Raw genomic sequence first — 8,693 nt, forward strand, 5'->3', positions numbered from 1 at the left:
GAGTCTTTGAAGGGAACACTCAAACATGCACATACAACAGTGAATTTTGGGTACTGCAAGCAATTTGGGGTTGTCACTCTGGAGAACTGACACAGCGTTAGGGTTAGTGCTTTCATCTATTATGCTCACCCCTCAAACTAATGTGTTTTATAAATATCTGTACTTTATGAACATTATAATAAACATTACATTTCACTCTCTTAGCACAGGAAATCAAGCCCAGAAAGAACTGCAATCCTTGACTTTCTCACCACTCAGAGAAGTGGAATAAGTATAGCAATATATTATAGCAGAAAGTTATGTATGCTTTTTTAAAATAGTTTTTTAGCAATGGAAAACTTGTCAAATTCTAAATTCCTGGAGTATTTCCTCTGTTAGAAGGAAATCTTACCAGGTCTGTTCCAAGCTAGGAATGAAAGTACTCAGCAGTTGCTTGAACAGAGGTGATTTTTATTTTTCCAAGAATATGGTACAGAGTCTGCTGGTTGGTGGTGGCCACACATGTATTTCCCCCACAAGCCCTGTGTATAGGAAAGCTTGGCTGTTGTTATGCAAAGGTGTTCCTGCCCTCTAGGAACTTCTGAGAGGGTGCACTTAGCCAGTTTCTTGGCAGGGGGTGCTCTCTAGGAATTCTAGGAAAGTGCAGTTTTCAGAGAGGAGACACTCTGTGGTCAGGCCCTCTGCTGTTTGTGGTTTCCTGTTCTGATCCGCTGGGTTCCCTGCTGGGCTGTGGCTTTGTCTACTAGCTTGGAAGGTTCACCTTGGAAGGGATCTTTTGTGATTTGATTATGGAGATCTGCTTGGCTGGGGAAGAAGGTCTACTTGAATGGGCTCTGCTAAATTCTGTTAAAGAGCGACCTTTTGTCTTACAAAGTCTCTGATTAAGTCTGAAGGGAATCTTTTGTCTAAACAGTTGGGGTTTCCTGTCACATTTTATTTATTTATTTAATCAAATTTTTAACACTGCCCATCTCCCCCACAAGGAGGGACTCTGGGCGGTTTACAACAAAAATTTAAAATTCAATGTCCATATAATACAATAAATATAAATATATAAATATAAATAGACAATAAAATATAATATGTAATAAAATCCCGATGGCTAAGGTTGTATCTCAGCCCGTGAGTGTAAAAGGCCCTTCCAGGGCACTAGCCATACCCACAAATGATGAAGAGAATTTTAATCTCTTGCATCCTCTTTGTATGAACCCATTCTATTTTATAATCTTTAACTTTTTCTCTTGCTCAAGGAGGGGAAGGCAATATTGGGGAAAGCAGTGTTTGGGGAAGACAGCATGCTTGGAACAGTGTTTGGGGAAGACAATATGGCAGAAAAGGGGGTGGGTCTTGCATTCTCACACCTCAAAAGTAGATTCCTAATGGCTTGAGTTTTTTTCTGCCATAGACCCCATTCATATTACTGGAATAATACTTTTGGTATCAAGCTTCCCTGACCAGGATTTGACAATAAAACATAGATCTCCTGATCTGACACAGCTCAACTTATCTCCTAGGCAAGCGCTTTACAGAAGTCTCTCAGTCATGGCTTGGGTACATAAGAAACTTTATTACATAGAAGAATGAAGCCAAATGAAGCAGTTGATTGCCTACTGCCAACAGGAAGGCAGTATTTTTTCTTATACCCACAGAGATTTAAATCCATTGCTTTTCCCTCTTAAGCTTTTCATGAATTAGCAGACTTCTTGTTCTGCACTTGCTGACCTTGAAACTGAGCAGCTGTTGAATATTTACATCTTTCTGTGGGCCACTGGCTCTTGTCTTAACTCTAGCTGTAGAAACCTTGTTGAAGCCAAACATTTTTGTGTACAATTAATCACTGAAGGACCAGTGAACGGCTCCTTCTCACTTGAGGTCACATCTGTGGTATCACTGAAGAGATGGTCTCTGGACCATGGTGGTCTATAGAGGGATGCCTTTTTGCAGATATGTGTGAGCTAGAATGCTGATAATGCAGGACTGACTTGAACACAGGAATATATCATTTGAATAAAGTTAGGGAGGAAATCCTTTGCTTGTGCAGCTTTACATCCAAAGGTTTTTTTTCTGCAGACATTGATGCTGATTGCATGGATGTCTACAGAAGCTGACATTAGAACAACATCAGCAAAGGATTAACATAATGTCTAGATGGTGCATATATGTGCAAAGTATGCAAGTATTAAGTATAAATATCATGGTCTCTCATCTTTAGTCCATACAGTTGCCTCAAAACTTTCTCTCTTTGTCTTTCTGCTTCATGCCTGAAAATTTGAACTCTCTAAAACAGTATAAAAGACTGATAAAATTGCCACCATGGGTTCTACCTAATCCATTATTGTCATGATGCACCACAATATCAAGGGACGCGGTGGCGCTGCGGGTTAAACCGCTGCGCTGCTGAGCTTGCCGATCGGAAGGTCGGCGGTTCGAATCCGCGCGACGGGGTGAGCTCCCGTTGCTAGTCCCAGCTCCTGCTCACCTAGCAGTTCGAAAACATGCAAATGTGAGTAGATCAATAGGTACCGCTTCGGCGGGAAGGTAACGGCGTTCCATCATGCTGGCCACATGACCATGGACGGATCTACGGACAACGCCGGCTCTAACGGCTTAGAAACGGAGATGAGCACCGCCCCCTAGAGTCGGACACGACTGGACTTTACGTCAAGGGAAACCTTTACCTTTACCTTACCACAATATCACCCTTTAAAATTTTAGTGCCACATTTCTTTCAAATCAATTGCTGCTCAGTTGCGCATTACAGTAAATAATACAATAAGCAGAGTGCAGCCCTAAAACATGAGGTACATTCTAGCATATAGCATTGTAAGTGTAAGAGAAAGGTGTTAGAAAATTTCATAATGGTAGGCTCTATTTGCCAATTTTAGGAGAATCTGTTAATTATCTCCAGTTTGGTACAGCTCTAAAGAGCAATGCTTAAAATGCACTTGCAAACTTGATCACAAGTTTATGGTTCCTGTATATTTAATGTAACTTTTGAAAAAAGTAATAATTGCCCAACCCATTGTTTTTCCACTCAGCCACCCAGCCTGAAAACTTGGTGATGAAGCCGCACATCTTAATAACACTTGCTTACAAACCAGCCTTTTGCTGACTGTCACACTCAGTGAAGTAACCAACCATTAGGAGGCCACCACAACTACTCCTAGAAGTTGAACTAGTACAGTTGTGCCTGATTATGCATAGAAGCTGTGAGGACAAAAAAAACCCCACCCCATAATAAAAGCAGGGAGGAAAAAGAAATTGAGGGAAAAGAGCAATAGGACAATGGGACAGAATGTGCATTATGTGTTTTGGAGTGAGGCTACACTGATTGTTATAATACTAATATAGTTCTCCCTGCTACCCTTCTGTCAAACAGAACCAGCTGTGAGGCACCCAAGAGAGAATCCTGACTTCTTTCTGAGTGCTTCCTTTCCACAGTTTCTGAAGTTATATACATTTCTCTGAGGCAGGCTTTTAAAATGCAAATTCCTTAGATGTAAGCTCTTTTTACAAATGGAAATACCAGTCAGTAGTAGTTTGAATAGTGAATCTTCTTTTCCTTTTCCTTTTGTGACGGGATGGAATAATTTTAAGCAGGGGAAAATGAATGCTAGTTGGATTTCATTTGATGCTTTTATTGTGCTCCTGCAAAGTCTGGTAGAATCAGGATGCTTAAATATATTTCTGTGCAATGTATGCCTGAATTCTTGTACATCCCTCTTTCTGAGCAGTTTCTGATGCAGATTTGGTTAAGTTAATTATAGTGCCCAACTTGGTGAGTGCAAACCAAAGAGGCCTCTTGAAATTCCTCTCTTTCTTCTGCACTCTTCCATGCCATGTTGAAAACTACTCATAAAAGTTAGGGACCTTGCAGAATGCTGTCTGATGCAGCACAAAAGCTTTAGGTGCAGCTACAGTACATTTCCATAAATCCTTAGGACATATAAACAAAATGTTGGAGCCTAGCCTGCAAAAAGTGGCTTTACATTGTATATTGGGAGAAAAGCAGTCCTGTTGCTATTATTCTGTGGTTCTGTAAAATGCAGAGAGTTCTCTTGGGATGTCATAATGAGTCAGTTGATTAAAACTGAAATGGAGCCTAAATATGTGTCATGTTCACTGTTTCAATGTAGTTTATACATCGTAAAGTTTCCCATGCCATGGCGCTGATGCGCGTTTCTGTTTAGAAGGGAGCTGCTGTGAGACCTTGTACCAAGCTCTGTATGTGAAATCAGTACAATGGAATGTGTTTGGGTTACCTTCTCTGTTCAAGGCCTTTTCCCGCAGACCATCAGAAACCGTTAGGAGCACCTGGGATTGTGGACTTGAGAAGATTCTATGGGGGGAGGGATTTCATTTGCACCAAGGGTTTTTAGTTTGAATTTGGCGCGCTTTCATCATTCTCAGCTTTCTTTCTGATCCTGCATGCTATTCTTCAATAAATCAGATATCTTTGAAACCCTGCTTATGAGTCTGATATCCATTAGAATAGGCAATCATTACATAAAGCTGAGAATCCCAAAATTATACCGTTAGCTCCTACCAAGATTAGTTTCTTGTGAGGGAAAATAGTTAACAATGGCTGAGTCGAAATCCACGACTGGGGGACTTGAGGAAACGGCTAGCTTGATGCCCGAGTTGATGGTCAAAAGCGGAGAATTAAACATCACTACAGAACCTTCAGAATCCCAAGACCTGTCAAAGGATGAATCGAATTCCGATTCTGATTCAGAAGAATCCGACAATGGGGAAGGGCCAAAGCAACCGGCACCAAGTGAATCGCTCACCAAGTTGATCATCTTGGATGAAGTGGGGGACCCCCAACCAGGGACGTTGGGGACGTCCTGGAAATATCGGTTCCCACTAACCCCAGACAAAGAATCTACTATGGTGTCGACTGAGAGGAAACCGGGCATGCGAAAGAGAAGGGACTCTCAAACCCCTGAGAGACTAAGAGTGGTGGAAGCCAAAATAGAATTGATAGAGTACATGCTGAAAAACTTGTCTTTGTCACTGGAGGGGCAGGGGAGATGCGGAGAAGATCCCAGCTTCCCGCAACCATCCCCCATCCTCCCATCTAGACCACCAGTGGAACGGGGCCGGAGATGGTTCCGGGACAAATCTCCACCCTGCAGAGCCGGCCATCAGTATCCCCACCCTGTAAAGGTAAAGCTAATGTAGTATCCTTATGATACCAAATCTTATTGTTGTGCATCTTTGAATTCAAACATTTGTCTCTTTTTTCACTGGATGGAATAGAGAATATAGCATAGAACTTAATGTTTTAGGAAAATGTCATTTCCCTGCCAGTCAGTGTCTCTTATAAATCATTGAAATCATTTTTCCTTCTAAAATCTTTGTTCACTTGACACACAACTTTCATACTGCAGCATGAAATTTATGTGTCAAGTGCTTTTATTATTATTGCTTTTAACCAGCAATAATAGGTGAATCACTGATTTTGGTAGGATGTGTATGCAGTTGCCAGTCCTCTGTGTGTGTTTAATTAAAAAGATTAGCAGCCATTTGTTGATCTAAAACAATGCAAAAGCATGTTGAGTATGTTGATTTTTAAATACTTTTTGAAGATTGCAAGCAGAGCCTTTGGCAGAGGTTCAGAGACCTTTAAATAATGACATTCTCTGATAGTTTGAGATACTTGTCCCTTGGAACATTAAGCTGATGATGTTAATGTCACCTCTTCTGTCAGTATGACACACAGAGACATCTACATGTCTAATTTCATTTTGAAGTCAAGTGAATTGTGTAGACATTTCATCTTTTTCAACTGCAGATTTCTCTACAAGGGAAGGGTTATATCTGTCTGTCACAAACAGGATCCCAACCCTGCCAGATCTCTCTCTAGGATTTCCAGCCTTCTACCCCTCTATATGTGTTCCTGGGTATCAGTGTGTGGCTATTCCCTTAAGCAAAAGAAGTCCACCTGGGCAGGTTGTTATGCTACCACCATTTGTTCTGAAAGGGAAAGATGATGCCCCCACCTGTACTGTGGATGGGGCAGAACAGGAGGTTCCCTTTCCCAGGAATAAGCTTGTAAATAAATGGCTCCACTTTTCATTTTTGCTGGGCCCAAGTGGTTTGGGAGTGCATGGTGCTAATACAAACCCAACACTGGAATAATTATGAATAAGGCTTTCTGTTTTAATAAAAGCAAGGAAGGAACAATGTGAAAAATAGGATAGCTGAACCAAATAACCTGAAGGGAAGATTGCCATGCCCAGACAACAACCATTCAACCTATAAACAGATTGAGAAAGCCAAAGAAGAGATAGAGAAACTGAGAATTGCAGCTAATGAAAAATTACCCAACTGAGGAAAAGCAGCATTGAAAAGAACTTGAACACCCTGATATGACAGCTCTCTATTTTCCCTGCAACTTTATCTTACTAGTTTCAATTCTCCCAGATCTTTTGGACATTTGGCCTGAATCCCAGATCCAATTAGGAAACCAGGTACTAGAACTTTTTCTGAGTGTCTCCAGCCAAGACTACCTGGGGGCAAAGTAACTTCATTGGGCTCTTCCAGTCAGCCACCTTAAAGTGTTATCTATCAGTCATTAAGCCATCAAAACAATATGCTGGCATAAATTATGCTGTCCCAATTGCTGATTCCTATTCTGCCAGAATAACAAGGCTGCTAAATGGTACTATCCTTACTGTTTTGATGTGGGTCAAATTAAGGAATGCTAGTAGTAGATTCTCCGGGTTTCATTTCTCCTACCAACCTTTGTCATGTTTTGGTAGGAAAAACAATCAATGTTCTTAATATTGAGTGGAGTGGGCTGGATGAGTTTGCCACAGTTGTCAAATGAACAAGTAGCAGATACTAAGAGGGTGACACGGGGTGAAGTGGGAGGAAGCTTTCGATGTTCCTCATAATCCATCTTTCACATCTGTAGCCTATCTCTCAGACTACAGGTAGTCCTCAGTTAATGATGGCAACTGGGACTGTAATTGCCATCGCTAAGTGATACAGTCATAAAGTGCAATGTCATATGACTATGCCACTTAGCGATGGTAATTCTGGCACTCCTGGTTCCTGTCATTAAGTAAATCACCATTGGTCATTAAGCAAGGACCTCACATGATCACCATTTGTGACCTCCTGCTGGCTTCCCCATTGACTTTGCTTTTCGGAAGCCAGCAAAGAAGGTCACAAATGGCAACCACGTGATCTTGGGATGCTGCAACAGCCAGAATTCTGTTATAAGTACCACTCATTCAGTGCCATCGTAAGTTCAAATAGTTGCTGAACTAGTGGTCCTTAACCGAGAACCACTTGTATTTCTAAGCATGGCTTTAGTACTCTCCTAAAAGAGTCCTAAGCCCATGTTTTAAAAAAATCCATCTGACAGTCATAGGCATGGAATAGGGATGTGGGGTGAAGTTAGAACAAGTAACTAGTAATGAGCAAGCTCCACCCTCAATTAATGATACAGGGGAATATTATTGCTAGCAGTGAGTAACCAAGGAATCCAGTTCTGACTTCATGGCTGGTGGCAGCTGGAAATAGCTGGTGGATGGTAAAACAGAACATACAGTTGTGATTGGCCCACACATAATAACATCAATCATCACTGTGGCATCTACTGCCACCAAAGCTGGAATGAAATAGGCAAAATGGCACACACATACACATCTGTTGACATACAGTAAGTAACCGTGAAGCACTGTTCAAAATAGCCCCAGGAACTGCCGCTGCTTGAGAGTGGAACTGGGAACACTTTACAGTCACAGTCATAGTCACAGTTGCAGCATTTGTATACAACTCCTTAGAAATAATAAAAGCAATAAAACAAGTTTAAAAAATGCCACACAAGACCCTTTATCTATAGAAGCAACAGAAGACCTGAAATGCATACAATGGTAACAGAATGAGCACCACAGAGCTGGAAGGATCTGGCTCTCTTTCTCAGTTTAAACTGACCTTCTTTGCACTCAGGACTAACACTCTTTCAAGAGTACTAAAACCTATGTTGATAAAACTTGACAACTGCTTTGGAAAGCAATGGTCAGACATTAGATGGGCAGATGCCTCTGGAGAAGCCAGGCGTCCAGTCTCTTCTGCAGTTCAAGCCAAAACAGCCATGAAGAGCAACTCCCAGTGACTGGAGGGGAGATGACATGCTTGCAGCAGCCCAAAGTAGCCAATCAGTGTGGGGCAGAACTGAACCCCTCACTGTGTCAGCAGCTGGATCATCAGTGAAGTGTGTCAGACCATATCCATACTGGAAATTATACTGGGAGAAGAGAGAAGACACTGCTTTAAAACTGGAAGAGCTAGGGATGATCTTAGGGTACCTCACCAGTGGGCTGGGGTGAGGCAAAAGCAATGTCATGAAGACATGAGAAAGAAAAAATGCTGCAGTTGGAGTGAATTGAAGAAGAGTACTCAGTCTCCATATCTCACTGAAAGAAGGAGTGACTTTAATTATAAGTACTTAGGGACATCAGATTGCCGGTAACCCCCTAGATACATTAAAGTTCTCAAAAACCTGATTTTTAGATGAAAGTTTAGTGCATATTTGCAAGAATTTGCAAAAATCACTAAAACATGGATCTAATTTTCTTAACCTGCCTCCCCTCCCTTCTCGTCCCCTCTCCTCCCCTTCTTTTCAAAGAAACTCTAAGAGAGCAGATATCCTTCCATAAAGATAGTATTAAGGAAGT

Source organism: Candoia aspera, chromosome 2, assembly GCF_035149785.1.
Source record: "Candoia aspera isolate rCanAsp1 chromosome 2, rCanAsp1.hap2, whole genome shotgun sequence".
NCBI lineage: Eukaryota > Metazoa > Chordata > Lepidosauria > Squamata > Boidae > Candoia > Candoia aspera.